The 12151-nt window shown below is 46.7% G+C and overlaps 23 non-coding genes across 23 annotated transcripts; all 23 read right to left on the bottom strand.

The window, feature by feature from the left end:
- Positions 1-702: 702 nt before the first annotated feature.
- TRNAP-UGG (transfer RNA proline (anticodon UGG)) lies at positions 703-774 on the bottom strand. Its single transcript has one exon. It is a non-coding gene; the product is annotated as a tRNA-Pro (tRNA).
- Positions 775-1825: 1051 nt separating this feature from the next.
- Positions 1826-1897, bottom strand: TRNAP-UGG (transfer RNA proline (anticodon UGG)). Its single transcript has one exon. It is a non-coding gene; the product is annotated as a tRNA-Pro (tRNA).
- A 209-nt stretch (positions 1898-2106) lies between these two features.
- Positions 2107-2178, bottom strand: TRNAP-UGG (transfer RNA proline (anticodon UGG)). The gene has a single exon. It is a non-coding gene; the product is annotated as a tRNA-Pro (tRNA).
- Positions 2179-2387: 209 nt separating this feature from the next.
- Positions 2388-2459, bottom strand: TRNAP-AGG (transfer RNA proline (anticodon AGG)). Its single transcript has one exon. It is a non-coding gene; the product is annotated as a tRNA-Pro (tRNA).
- A 483-nt stretch (positions 2460-2942) lies between these two features.
- Positions 2943-3014, bottom strand: TRNAP-UGG (transfer RNA proline (anticodon UGG)). The gene has a single exon. It is a non-coding gene; the product is annotated as a tRNA-Pro (tRNA).
- Positions 3015-4065: 1051 nt separating this feature from the next.
- Positions 4066-4137, bottom strand: TRNAP-UGG (transfer RNA proline (anticodon UGG)). The gene has a single exon. It is a non-coding gene; the product is annotated as a tRNA-Pro (tRNA).
- A 209-nt stretch (positions 4138-4346) lies between these two features.
- TRNAP-UGG (transfer RNA proline (anticodon UGG)) lies at positions 4347-4418 on the bottom strand. Its single transcript has one exon. It is a non-coding gene; the product is annotated as a tRNA-Pro (tRNA).
- Positions 4419-4627: 209 nt separating this feature from the next.
- On the bottom strand, positions 4628-4699 carry TRNAP-AGG (transfer RNA proline (anticodon AGG)). The gene has a single exon. It is a non-coding gene; the product is annotated as a tRNA-Pro (tRNA).
- Positions 4700-5181: 482 nt separating this feature from the next.
- Positions 5182-5253, bottom strand: TRNAP-AGG (transfer RNA proline (anticodon AGG)). The gene has a single exon. It is a non-coding gene; the product is annotated as a tRNA-Pro (tRNA).
- Positions 5254-5731: 478 nt separating this feature from the next.
- TRNAP-CGG (transfer RNA proline (anticodon CGG)) lies at positions 5732-5804 on the bottom strand. The gene has a single exon. It is a non-coding gene; the product is annotated as a tRNA-Pro (tRNA).
- Positions 5805-6006: 202 nt separating this feature from the next.
- On the bottom strand, positions 6007-6077 carry TRNAP-CGG (transfer RNA proline (anticodon CGG)). Its single transcript has one exon. It is a non-coding gene; the product is annotated as a tRNA-Pro (tRNA).
- A 209-nt stretch (positions 6078-6286) lies between these two features.
- On the bottom strand, positions 6287-6358 carry TRNAP-AGG (transfer RNA proline (anticodon AGG)). Its single transcript has one exon. It is a non-coding gene; the product is annotated as a tRNA-Pro (tRNA).
- A 209-nt stretch (positions 6359-6567) lies between these two features.
- TRNAP-CGG (transfer RNA proline (anticodon CGG)) lies at positions 6568-6638 on the bottom strand. Its single transcript has one exon. It is a non-coding gene; the product is annotated as a tRNA-Pro (tRNA).
- A 209-nt stretch (positions 6639-6847) lies between these two features.
- Positions 6848-6919, bottom strand: TRNAP-UGG (transfer RNA proline (anticodon UGG)). Its single transcript has one exon. It is a non-coding gene; the product is annotated as a tRNA-Pro (tRNA).
- A 209-nt stretch (positions 6920-7128) lies between these two features.
- On the bottom strand, positions 7129-7200 carry TRNAP-UGG (transfer RNA proline (anticodon UGG)). The gene has a single exon. It is a non-coding gene; the product is annotated as a tRNA-Pro (tRNA).
- Positions 7201-7409: 209 nt separating this feature from the next.
- On the bottom strand, positions 7410-7481 carry TRNAP-AGG (transfer RNA proline (anticodon AGG)). Its single transcript has one exon. It is a non-coding gene; the product is annotated as a tRNA-Pro (tRNA).
- Positions 7482-7963: 482 nt separating this feature from the next.
- On the bottom strand, positions 7964-8035 carry TRNAP-AGG (transfer RNA proline (anticodon AGG)). Its single transcript has one exon. It is a non-coding gene; the product is annotated as a tRNA-Pro (tRNA).
- Positions 8036-8513: 478 nt separating this feature from the next.
- Positions 8514-8586, bottom strand: TRNAP-CGG (transfer RNA proline (anticodon CGG)). Its single transcript has one exon. It is a non-coding gene; the product is annotated as a tRNA-Pro (tRNA).
- Positions 8587-8788: 202 nt separating this feature from the next.
- Positions 8789-8859, bottom strand: TRNAP-CGG (transfer RNA proline (anticodon CGG)). Its single transcript has one exon. It is a non-coding gene; the product is annotated as a tRNA-Pro (tRNA).
- Positions 8860-9068: 209 nt separating this feature from the next.
- On the bottom strand, positions 9069-9140 carry TRNAP-AGG (transfer RNA proline (anticodon AGG)). The gene has a single exon. It is a non-coding gene; the product is annotated as a tRNA-Pro (tRNA).
- A 757-nt stretch (positions 9141-9897) lies between these two features.
- On the bottom strand, positions 9898-9968 carry TRNAP-CGG (transfer RNA proline (anticodon CGG)). The gene has a single exon. It is a non-coding gene; the product is annotated as a tRNA-Pro (tRNA).
- Positions 9969-10177: 209 nt separating this feature from the next.
- TRNAP-AGG (transfer RNA proline (anticodon AGG)) lies at positions 10178-10249 on the bottom strand. The gene has a single exon. It is a non-coding gene; the product is annotated as a tRNA-Pro (tRNA).
- Positions 10250-11014: 765 nt separating this feature from the next.
- Positions 11015-11086, bottom strand: TRNAP-UGG (transfer RNA proline (anticodon UGG)). Its single transcript has one exon. It is a non-coding gene; the product is annotated as a tRNA-Pro (tRNA).
- Positions 11087-12151: the final 1065 nt, after the last annotated feature.

Raw genomic sequence — 12151 nt, 5'->3', positions numbered from 1 at the left:
GTCAGACCAACGATCCGGCTACACTAGGCAACACTTTAAAGTTGTCTAATAAACAGGCGTGCTTGAGAAAGGAACTTTGCTTAATAGAAATGCGAATAATACAAACATATGGCCGCATTTAATACTCCGACCAAAAAGGAAAAAGAGGGCTCGTCCGGTATTTGAGCCCGGGACCTCTCGCACCCAAAGCGAGAATCATACCCCTAGACCAACGAGCCGACACGCAGTTGCATGATAATTATCATGGGGTGTGGAGTGACATCGGCCAACAGGGCTGGGTGGTCAGACCAACGATCCGTTCACACTAGGCAACACTTTAAAGTTGTCTAATAAACAGGCGTGCTTCAGAAAGAAACTTTGCTTAATAGAAATGCGAACAATACAAACAAATGCCCGCATTTAATACTCCAACAAAAAAGAGGGCTCGTCCGGGATTTGAACCCGGGACCTATCGCACCCGAAGCGAGAATCATACCCATAGACCACCGAGCCGACACGCAGTTGCATGATAATTATCATGGGGTGTGGAGTGACATCGGCCAACAGGGCTGGGTGGTCAGACCAACGATCCGGCCACACTAGACAATACTTTAAAGTTGTCTAATAAACAGGCGTGCTTGAGAAAGGAACTTTGCTTAATAGAAAGTCGAACAATACAAACAAATGGCCGCATTTATAACTCAAGACCAAAAAAGAAAAAGAGGACTCGTCCGGGATTTGAACCCGGGACCTCTCGCACCCAAAGCGAGAATCATACCCCTAGACCAACGAGCCGACAAGCAGTTTCATGATAATTATCATGGGGTGTGGAGTAACATCAGCCAACAGGGCTGGGTTGTCAGACCAACGATCTGGCCACACTAGACAATACTTTAATGTTGTCTAATAAACAGGCGTGCTTGAGAAAGGAACTTTGCTTAATAGAAATGCGAACAATATAAACAAATGGCTGCATTTATTACTCCGACCAAAAAGGAAAAAGAGGGCTCGTCCGGGGAATGAACACGGAATCTCTCGCACCTTAAGCGAGAATCATACCCCTAGACCAACGAGCCGGCACGCAGTTTCATGATAATTATCATGGGGTGTGGAGTAACATCGGCCAACAGAGCTGGGCGTTCAGACCAACGATCCGGCCAGACTAGACAATACTTTATATTTGTCTAATAAAATGCATGCTTGAAAAAGGAACTTTGCTTAATAGAAATGCGAACATTACAAACAAATGGCCGCATTTATTACTCCGACCAAAAAGGAAAAAGAGGGCTCGTCCGGGATTTGAACACGGAATCTCTCGCACCCTAAGCGAGAATCATACCCCTAGACCAACGAGCCGGCACGCAGTTTCATGATAATTATCATGGGGTGTGGAGTAACATCGGCCAACAGGGCTGGGCGTTCAGACCAACGATCCGACCAGACTAGACAATACTTTATATTTGTCTAATAAACAGGCATGCTTGAGAAAGAAACTTTGCCTAATAGAAATGCGAACAATACAAACAAATGGCCGCATTTAATACTCCGACCAAAAAGGAAAAAGAGGGCTCGTCTGGGATCTTAACCCGGGACCTCTCGCACCCTAAGCGAGAATCATACCCCTAGACCAACGAGCCGACACGCAGTTGCATGATAATTATCATGGGGTGTGGAGTGACATCGGCCAACAGGGCTGGGTGGTCAGACCAATGATCCGGCTACACCAGGCAACACTTTAAAGTTGTCTAATAAACAGGCATGCTTGAGAAAGGAACTTTGCTTAATAAAAATGCGAATAATACAAACATATGGCCACATTTAATACTCCGACCAAAAAGGAAAACAAGGGCTCATCCGGGATTTGAACCCGGGACCTCTCGCACCCAAAGCGAGAATCACACCCCTAGACCAACGAGCCGACACGCAGTTGTATGATAATTATCAAGGGGTGTGGAGTGACATCGGCCAACAGGGCTGGGTGGTCAGACCAACGATCCGGCTACACTAGGCAACACTTTAAAGTTGTCTAATAAACAGGTGTGCTTGAGAAAGGAACTTTGCTTAATAGAAATACGAACAATACAAACAAATGACCCCATTTAATATTCCGATCAAAAAGGAAAACGAGGGCTCGTCCGGGATTTGAACCCGGGACCTCTCGCACCCAAAGCGAGAATCATACCCCTAGACCAAGGAGCCGACACGCAGTTGCATGATAATTATCATGGGGTGTGGAGTGACATCGGCCAACAGGGCTGGGTGGTCAGACCAACGATCCGGCCACACTAGACAATACTTTGTAGTTGTCTAATAAACAGCCGTGCTTGAGAAAGGAACTTGGCCTAATAGAAATGCGAACAATACAAACAAATGGCCGCATTTATTACTCCGACCAAAAAGGAAAAAGAGGGCTCGTCCGGGATTTGAACCCGGGACCTCCCGCACCCTAAGCGAGAATCATACCCCTAGACCAACGAGCCGACACGCATTTGCATGATAATTATCATGGGGTGTGGAGTGACATCGGCCAACAGGGCTGGGTGGTCAGACCAACGATCCGTTCACACTAGGCAACACTTGAAAGTTGTCTAATAAACAGGCGTGCTCGAGAAAGAAACTTTGCTTAATAGAAATGCGAACAATACAAACAAATGGCCGCATTTAATACTCCGACAAAAAGGGGGCTCGTTCGGGAATTCAACCCGGGACCTCTCGCACCCGAAGCGAGAATCATACCCCTAGACCAACGAGCCGACGCGCAGTTTCATGATAATTATCATGGGGTGTGGAGTAACATCGGCCAACAGGGCTGGGTGGTCAGACCAACGATCCGGCCACACTAGACAATACTTTAAAGTTGTCTAATAAACAGGCGTGCTTGAGAAAGGAACTTTGCTTAATAGAAAGTCGAACAATACAAACAAATGGCCGCATTTATAACTCAAGACCAAAAAGGAAAAAGAGGACTCGTCCGGGATTTGAACCCGGGACCTCTCGCACCCAAAGCGAGAATCATACCCCTAGACCAACGAGCCGACAAGCAGTTTCATGATAATTATCATGGGGTGTGGAGTAACATCAGCCAACAGGGCTGGGTTGTCAGACCAACGATCTGGCCACACTAGACAATACTTTAATGTTGTCTAATAAACAGGCGTGCTTGAGAAAGGAACTTTGCTTAATAGAAATGCGAACAATATAAACAAATGGCTGCATTTATTACTCCGACCAAAAAGGAAAAAGAGGGCTCGTCCGGGGAATGAACACGGAATCTCTCGCACCTTAAGCGAGAATCATACCCCTAGACCAACGAGCCGGCACGCAGTTTCATGATAATTATCATGGGGTGTGGAGTAACATCGGCCAACAGAGCTGGGCGTTCAGACCAACGATCCGGCCAGACTAGACAATACTTTATATTTGTCTAATAAAATGCATGCTTGAAAAAGGAACTTTGCTTAATAGAAATGCGAACATTACAAACAAATGGCCGCATTTATTACTCCGACCAAAAAGGAAAAAGAGGGCTCGTCCGGGATTTGAACACGGAATCTCTCGCACCCTAAGCGAGAATCATACCCCTAGACCAACGAGCCGGCACGCAGTTTCATGATAATTATCATGGGGTGTGGAGTAACATCGGCCAACAGGGCTGGGCGTTCAGACCAACGATCCGACCAGACTAGACAATACTTTATATTTGTCTAATAAACAGGCATGCTTGAGAAAGAAACTTTGCCTAATAGAAATGCGAACAATACAAACAAATGGCCGCATTTAATACTCCGACCAAAAAGGAAAAAGAGGGCTCGTCTGGGATCTTAACCCGGGACCTCTCGCACCCTAAGCGAGAATCATACCCCTAGACCAACGAGCCGACACGCAGTTGCATGATAATTATCATGGGGTGTGGAGTGACATCGGCCAACAGGGCTGGGTGGTCAGACCAATGATCCGGCTACACCAGGCAACACTTTAAAGTTGTCTAATAAACAGGCATGCTTGAGAAAGGAACTTTGCTTAATAAAAATGCGAATAATACAAACATATGGCCACATTTAATACTCCGACCAAAAAGGAAAACAAGGGCTCATCCGGGATTTGAACCCGGGACCTCTCGCACCCAAAGCGAGAATCACACCCCTAGACCAACGAGCCGACACGCAGTTGTATGATAATTATCAAGGGGTGTGGAGTGACATCGGCCAACAGGGCTGGGTGGTCAGACCAACGATCCGGCTACACTAGGCAACACTTTAAAGTTGTCTAATAAACAGGTGTGCTTGAGAAAGGAACTTTGCTTAATAGAAATACGAACAATACAAACAAATGACCCCATTTAATATTCCGATCAAAAAGGAAAACGAGGGCTCGTCCGGGATTTGAACCCGGGACCTCTCGCACCCAAAGCGAGAATCATACCCCTAGACCAAGGAGCCGACACGCAGTTGCATGATAATTATCATGGGGTGTGGAGTGACATCGGCCAACAGGGCTGGGTGGTCAGACCAACGATCCGGCCACACTAGACAATACTTTGTAGTTGTCTAATAAACAGCCGTGCTTGAGAAAGGAACTTGGCCTAATAGAAATGCGAACAATACAAACAAATGGCCGCATTTATTACTCCGACCAAAAAGGAAAAAGAGGGCTCGTCCGGGATTTGAACCCGGGACCTCTCGCACCCTAAGCGAGAATCATACCCCTAGACCAACGAGCCGACACGCATTTGCATGATAATTATCATGGGGTGTGGAGTGACATCGGCCAACAGGGCTGGGTGGTCAGACCAACGATCCGTTCACACTAGGCAACACTTGAAAGTTGTCTAATAAACAGGCGTGCTCGAGAAAGAAACTTTGCTTAATAGAAATGCGAACAATACAAACAAATGGCCGCATTTAATACTCCGACAAAAAGGGGGCTCGTTCGGGAATTCAACCCGGGACCTCTCGCACCCGAAGCGAGAATCATACCCCTAGACCAACGAGCCGACGCGCAGTTTCATGATAATTATCATGGGGTGTGGAGTAACATCGGCCAACAGGGCTGGGTGAACAGACCAACGATCTGGCCACACTAGACAATACTTTAAAGTTGTCTAATAAACAGGCGTGCTTGAGAAAGGAACTTTGCTTAATAGAAATGCGAACAATACAAACAAATGGCCGCATTTAATACTCCGACTAAAAAGGAAAAAGAGGGCTCGTCCGGCATTTTAACCCGGGACCTCTCGCACCCTAAGCGAGAATCATACCCCTAGACCAACGAGCCTACATGCAGTTGCATGATAGTTATCATGGGGTGTGGAGTGACATCGGCCAACAGGGCTGGGTGGTCAGACCAACGATCCGTTCACACTAGACAATACTTTATATTTGTCTAATAAACAGGCTTGAAAAAGGAACTTTGCTTAATAGAAATGTGAACAATACAAACAAATGGCCGCATTTAATACTCCGACCAAAAAGGAAAAAGAGGGCTCGTCTGGGATCTTAACCCGGGACCTCTCGCACCCTAAGCGAGAATCATACCCCTAGACCAACGAGCCTACACGCAGTTGCATGATAATTATAATGGGGTGTGGAGTGACATCGGCCAACAGGGCTGGGTTGTCAGATCAACGATCCGTTCACACTAGGCAACACTTGAAAGTTGTCTAATAAACAGGCGTGGTTGAGAAAGAAACTTTACCTAATAGAAATGCGAACAATACAAACAAATGGCCGCATTTATTACTCCGACCAAAAAGAGCGCTCGTCCGGGATTTGAAACCGGGACCTCTCGCACCCGAAGCGAGAATCATACCCCTAGACCAACGAGCCGACACGCAGTTTCATGATAATTATCATGGGGTGTGGAGTGACATCGGCCAACAGGGTTGGGTGGTCAGACCAACGATCCGGCCACACTAGACAATACTTTAAAGTTGTCTAATAAACAGGCGTGCTTGAGAAAGAAACTTTACCTAATAGAAATGCGAACAATACAAACAAATGGCTGCAGTTATTACTCCGATCAAAAAGAGGGCTCGTCCGGGATTTGAACCCGGGACCCCTCGCACCCGAAGCGAGAATCATACCCTAGACCAACGAGCCTACACGCAGTTGCATGATAATTATCATGGGGTGTGGAGTAACATCGGCCAACAGGGCTGGGTGGTCAGACCAACGATCCGTTCACACTAGGCAACACTTGAAAGTTGTCTAATAAACAGGCGTGCTTGAGAAAGAAACTTTGCTTAATAGAAATGCGAAGAATACAAACAAATGGCCGCATTTTATACTCCGACCAAAAAGGAAAAAGAGGGCTCGTCCGGGATTTGAACCCGGGACCTCTCGCATCCTAAGCAAGAATCATACCCATAGACCAACGAGCCGACGCGCAGTTTCATGATAATTATCATGGGACGTGGAGTGACATCGGCCAACAGGGCTGGGTGGTCAGACCAACGATCCGGCTACACTAGGCAACACTTTAAAGTTGTCTAATAAACAGGTGTGCTTGAGAAAGGAACTTTGCTTAATAGAAATGCGAACAATACAAACAAATGACCACATTTAATATTCCGATCAAAAAGGAAAACGAGGGCTCGTCCGGGATTTGAACCCGGGACCCCTCGCACCCGAAGCGAGAATCATACCCTAGACCAACGAGCCTACACGCAGTTGCATGATAATTATCATGGGGTGTGGAGTAACATCGGCCAACAGGGCTGGGTGGTCAGACCAACGATCCGTTCACACTAGGCAACACTTGAAAGTTGTCTAATAAACAGGCATGCTTGAGAAAGGAACTTTGCTTAATAAAAATGCGAATAATACAAACATATGGCCACATTTAATACTCCGACCAAAAAGGAAAACAAGGGCTCATCCGGGATTTGAACCCGGGACCTCTCGCACCCAAAGCGAGAATCACACCCCTAGACCAACGAGCCGACACGCAGTTGTATGATAATTATCAAGGGGTGTGGAGTGACATCGGCCAACAGGGCTGGGTGGTCAGACCAACGATCCGGCTACACTAGGCAACACTTTAAAGTTGTCTAATAAACAGGTCTGCTTGAGAAAGGAACTTTGCTTAATAGAAATGCGAACAATACAAACAAATGACCACATTTAATATTCCGATCAAAAAGGAAAACGAGGGCTCGTCCGGGATTTGAACCCGGGACCTCTCGCACCCAAAGCGAGAATCATACCCCTAGACCAACGAGCCGACACGCAGTTGCATGATAATTATCATGGGGTGTGGAGTGACATCGGCCAACAGGGCTGGGTGGTCAGACCAACGATCCGGCCACACTAGACAATACTTTGTAGTTGTCTAATAAACAGCCGTGCTTGAGAAAGGAACTTGGCCTAATAGAAATGCGAACAATACAAACAAATAGCCGCATTTATTACTCCGACCAAAAAGGAAAAAGAGGGCTCGTCCGGGATTTGAACCCGGGACCTCTCGCACCCTAAGCGAGAATCATACCCCTAGACCAACGAGCCGACACGCATTTGCATGATAATTATCATGGGGTGTGGAGTGACATCGGCCAACAGGGCTGGGTGGTCAGACCAACGATCCGTTCACACTAGGCAACACTTGAAAGTTGTCTAATAAACAGGCGTGCTCGAGAAAGAAACTTTGCTTAATAGAAATGCGAACAATACAAACAAATGGCCGCATTTAATACTCCGACAAAAAGGGGGCTCGTTCGGGAATTCAACCCGGGACCTCTCGCACCCGAAGCGAGAATCATACCCCTAGACCAACGAGCCGACGCGCAGTTTCATGATAATTATCATGGGGTGTGGAGTAACATCGGCCAACAGGGCTGGGTGAACAGACCAACGATCTGGCCACACTAGACAATACTTTAAAGTTGTCTAATAAACAGGCGTGCTTGAGAAAGGAACTTTGCTTAATAGAAATGCGAACAATACAAACAAATGGCCGCATTTAATACTCCGACTAAAAAGGAAAAAGAGGGCTCGTCCGGCATTTTAACCCGGGACCTCTCGCACCCTAAGCGAGAATCATACCCCTAGACCAACGAGCCTACATGCAGTTGCATGATAGTTATCATGGGGTGTGGAGTGACATCGGCCAACAGGGCTGGGTGGTCAGACCAACGATCCGTTCACACTAGACAATACTTTATATTTGTCTAATAAACAGGCTTGAAAAAGGAACTTTGCTTAATAGAAATGTGAACAATACAAACAAATGGCCGCATTTAATACTCCGACCAAAAAGGAAAAAGAGGGCTCGTCTGGGATCTTAACCCGGGACCTCTCGCACCCTAAGCGAGAATCATACCCCTAGACCAACGAGCCTACACGCAGTTGCATGATAATTATAATGGGGTGTGGAGTGACATCGGCCAACAGGGCTGGGTTGTCAGATCAACGATCCGTTCACACTAGGCAACACTTGAAAGTTGTCTAATAAACAGGCGTGGTTGAGAAAGAAACTTTACCTAATAGAAATGCGAACAATACAAACAAATGGCCGCATTTATTACTCCGACCAAAAATAGCGCTCGTCCGGGATTTGAAACCGGGACCTCTCGCACCCGAAGCGAGAATCATACCCCTAGACCAACGAGCCGACACGCAGTTTCATGATAATTATCATGGGGTGTGGAGTGACATCGGCCAACAGGGTTGGGTGGTCAGACCAACGATCCGGCCACACTAGACAATACTTTAAAGTTGTCTAATAAACAGGCGTGCTTGAGAAAGAAACTTTACCTAATAGAAATGCGAACAATACAAACAAATGGCTGCAGTTATTACTCCGATCAAAAAGAGGGCTCGTCCGGGATTTGAACCCGGGACCCCTCGCACCCGAAGCGAGAATCATACCCTAGACCAACGAGCCTACACGCAGTTGCATGATAATTATCATGGGGTGTGGAGTAACATCGGCCAACAGGGCTGGGTGGTCAGACCAACGATCCGTTCACACTAGGCAACACTTGAAAGTTGTCTAATAAACAGGCGTGCTTGAGAAAGAAACTTTGCTTAATAGAAATGCGAAGAATACAAACAAATGGCCGCATTTTATACTCCGACCAAAAAGGAAAAAGAGGGCTCGTCCGGGATTTGAACCCGGGACCTCTCGCATCCTAAGCAAGAATCATACCCATAGACCAACGAGCCGACGCGCAGTTTCATGATAATTATCATGGGACGTGGAGTGACATCGGCCATCAGGGCTGGGTGGTCAGACCAACGATCCGGCTACACTAGGCAACACTTTAAAGTTGTCTAATAAACAGGCGTGCTTGAGAAAGGAACTTTGCTTAATAGAAATGCGAATAATACAAACATATGGCCGCATTTAATACTCCGACCAAAAAGGAAAAAGAGGGCTCGTCCGGTATTTGAGCCCGGGACCTCTCGCACCCAAAGCGAGAATCATACCCCTAGACCAACGAGCCGACACGCAGTTGCATGATAATTATCATGGGGTGTGGAGTGACATCGGCCAACAGGGCTGGGTGGTCAGACCAACGATCCGTTCACACTAGGCAACACTTTAAAGTTGTCTAATAAACAGGCGTGCTTCAGAAAGAAACTTTGCTTAATAGAAATGCGAACAATACAAACAAATGGCCGCATTTATTACTCCAACAAAAAAGAGGGCTCGTCCGGGATTTGAACCCGGGACCTATCGCACCCGAAGCGAGAATCATACCCATAGACCACCGAGCCGACACGCAGTTGCATGATAATTATCATGGGGTGTGGAGTGACATCGGCCAACAGGGCTGGGTGGTCAGACCAACGATCCGGCCACACTAGACAATACTTTAAAGTTGTCTAATAAACAGGCGTGCTTGAGAAAGAAACTTTACCTAATAGAAATGCGAACAATACAAACAAATGGCTGCAGTCATTACTCCGATCAAAAAGAGGGCTCGTCCGGGATTTGAACCCGGGACCCCTCGCACCCGAAGCGAGAATCATACCCTAGACCAACGAGCCTACACGCAGTTGCATGATAATTATCATGGGGTGTGGAGTAACATCGGCCAACAGGGCTGGGTGGTCAGACCAACGATCCGTTCACACTAGGCAACACTTGAAAGTTGTCTAATAAACAGGCGTGCTTGAGAAAGAAACTTTGCTTAATAGAAATGCGAAGAATACAAACAAATGGCCGCATTTTATACTCCGACCAAAAAGGAAAAAGAGGGCTCGTCCGGGATTTGAACCCGGGACCTCTCGCATCCTAAGCAAGAATCATACCCATAGACCAACGAGCCGACGCGCAGTTTCATGATAATTATCATGGGACGTGGAGTGACATCGGCCAACAGGGCTGGGTGGTCAGACCAACGATCCGGCTACACTAGGCAACACTTTAAAGTTGTCTAATAAACAGGCGTGCTTGAGAAAGGAACTTTGCTTAATAGAAATGCGAATAATACAAACATATGGCCGCATTTAATACTCCGACCAAAAAGGAAAAAGAGGGCTCGTCCGGTATTTGAGCCCGGGACCTCTCGCACCCAAAGCGAGAATCATACCCCTAGACCAACGAGCCGACACGCAGTTGCATGATAATTATCATGGGGTGTGGAGTGACATCGGCCAACAGGGCTGGGTGGTCAGACCAACGATCCGTTCACACTAGGCAACACTTTAAAGTTGTCTAATAAACAGGCGTGCTTCAGAAAGAAACTTTGCTTAATAGAAATGCGAACAATACAAACAAATGGCCGCATTTAATACTCCAACAAAAAAGAGGGCTCGTCCGGGATTTGAACCCGGGACCTATCGCACCCGAAGCGAGAATCATACCCATAGACCACCGAGCCGACACGCAGTTGCATGATAATTATCATGGGGTGTGGAGTGACATCGGCCAACAGGGCTGTGTGGTCAGACCAACGATCCGGCCACACTAGACAATACTTTAAAGTTGTCTAATAAGCAGGCGTGCTTGAGAAAGGAACTTTGCTTAATAGAAAGTCGAACAATACAAACAAATGGCCGCATTTATAACTCAAGACCAAAAAGGAAAAAGAGGACTCGTCCGGGATTTGAACCCGGGACCTCTCGCACCCAAAGCGAGAATCATACCCCTAGACCAACGAGCCGACAAGCAGTTTCATGATAATTATCATGGGGTGTGGAGTAACATCAGCTAACAGGGCTGGGTTGTCAGACCAACGATCTGGCCACACTAGACAATACTTTAATGTTGTCTAATAAACAGGCGTGCTTGAGAAAGGAACTTTGCTTAATAGAAATGCGAACAATATAAACAAATGGCTGCATTTATTACTCCGACCAAAAAGGAAAAAGAGGGCTCGTCCGGGGAATGAACACGGAATCTCTCGCACCTTAAGCGAGAATCATACCCCTAGACCAACGAGCCGGCACGCAGTTTCATGATAATTATCATGGGGTGTGGAGTAACATCGGCCAACAGGGCTGGGCGTTCAGACCAACGATCCGGCCAGACTAGACAATACTTTATATTTGTCTAATAAAATGCATGCTTGAAAAAGGAACTTTGCTTAATAGAAATGCGAACATTACAAACAAATGGCCGCATTTATTACTCCGACCAAAAAGGAAAAAGAGGGCTCGTCCGGGATTTGAACACGGAATCTCTCGCACCCTAAGCGAGAATCATACCCCTAGACCAACGAGCCGGCACGCAGTTTCATGATAATTATCATGGGGTGTGGAGTAACATCGGCCAACAGGGCTGGGCATTCAGACCAACGATCCGACCAGACTAGACAATACTTTATATTTGTCTAATAAACAGGCATGCTTGAGAAAGAAACTTTGCCTAATAGAAATGCGAACAATACAAACAAATGGCCGCATTTAATACTCCGACCAAACAGGAAAAAGAGGGCTCGTCTGGGATCTTAACCCGGGACCTCTCGCACCCTAAGCGAGAATCATACCCCTAGACCAACGAGCCGACACGCAGTTGCATGATAATTATCATGGGGTGTGGAGTGACATCGGCCAACAGGGCTGGGTGGTCAGACCAATGATCCGGCTACACCAGGCAACACTTTAAAGTTGTCTAATAAACAGGCATGCTTGAGAAAGGAACTTTGCTTAATAAAAATGCGAATAATACAAACATATGGCCACATTTAATACTCCGACCAAAAAGGAAAACAAGGGCTCATCCGGGA

Source organism: Rhipicephalus microplus, chromosome X (genome assembly GCF_043290135.1).
Source record: "Rhipicephalus microplus isolate Deutch F79 chromosome X, USDA_Rmic, whole genome shotgun sequence".
Classification (NCBI taxonomy): Eukaryota; Metazoa; Arthropoda; class Arachnida; order Ixodida; family Ixodidae; genus Rhipicephalus; species Rhipicephalus microplus.
Note: the sequence above shows the minus strand (reverse complement) of the source record. Positions and strands in the feature narration are given on the sequence as shown.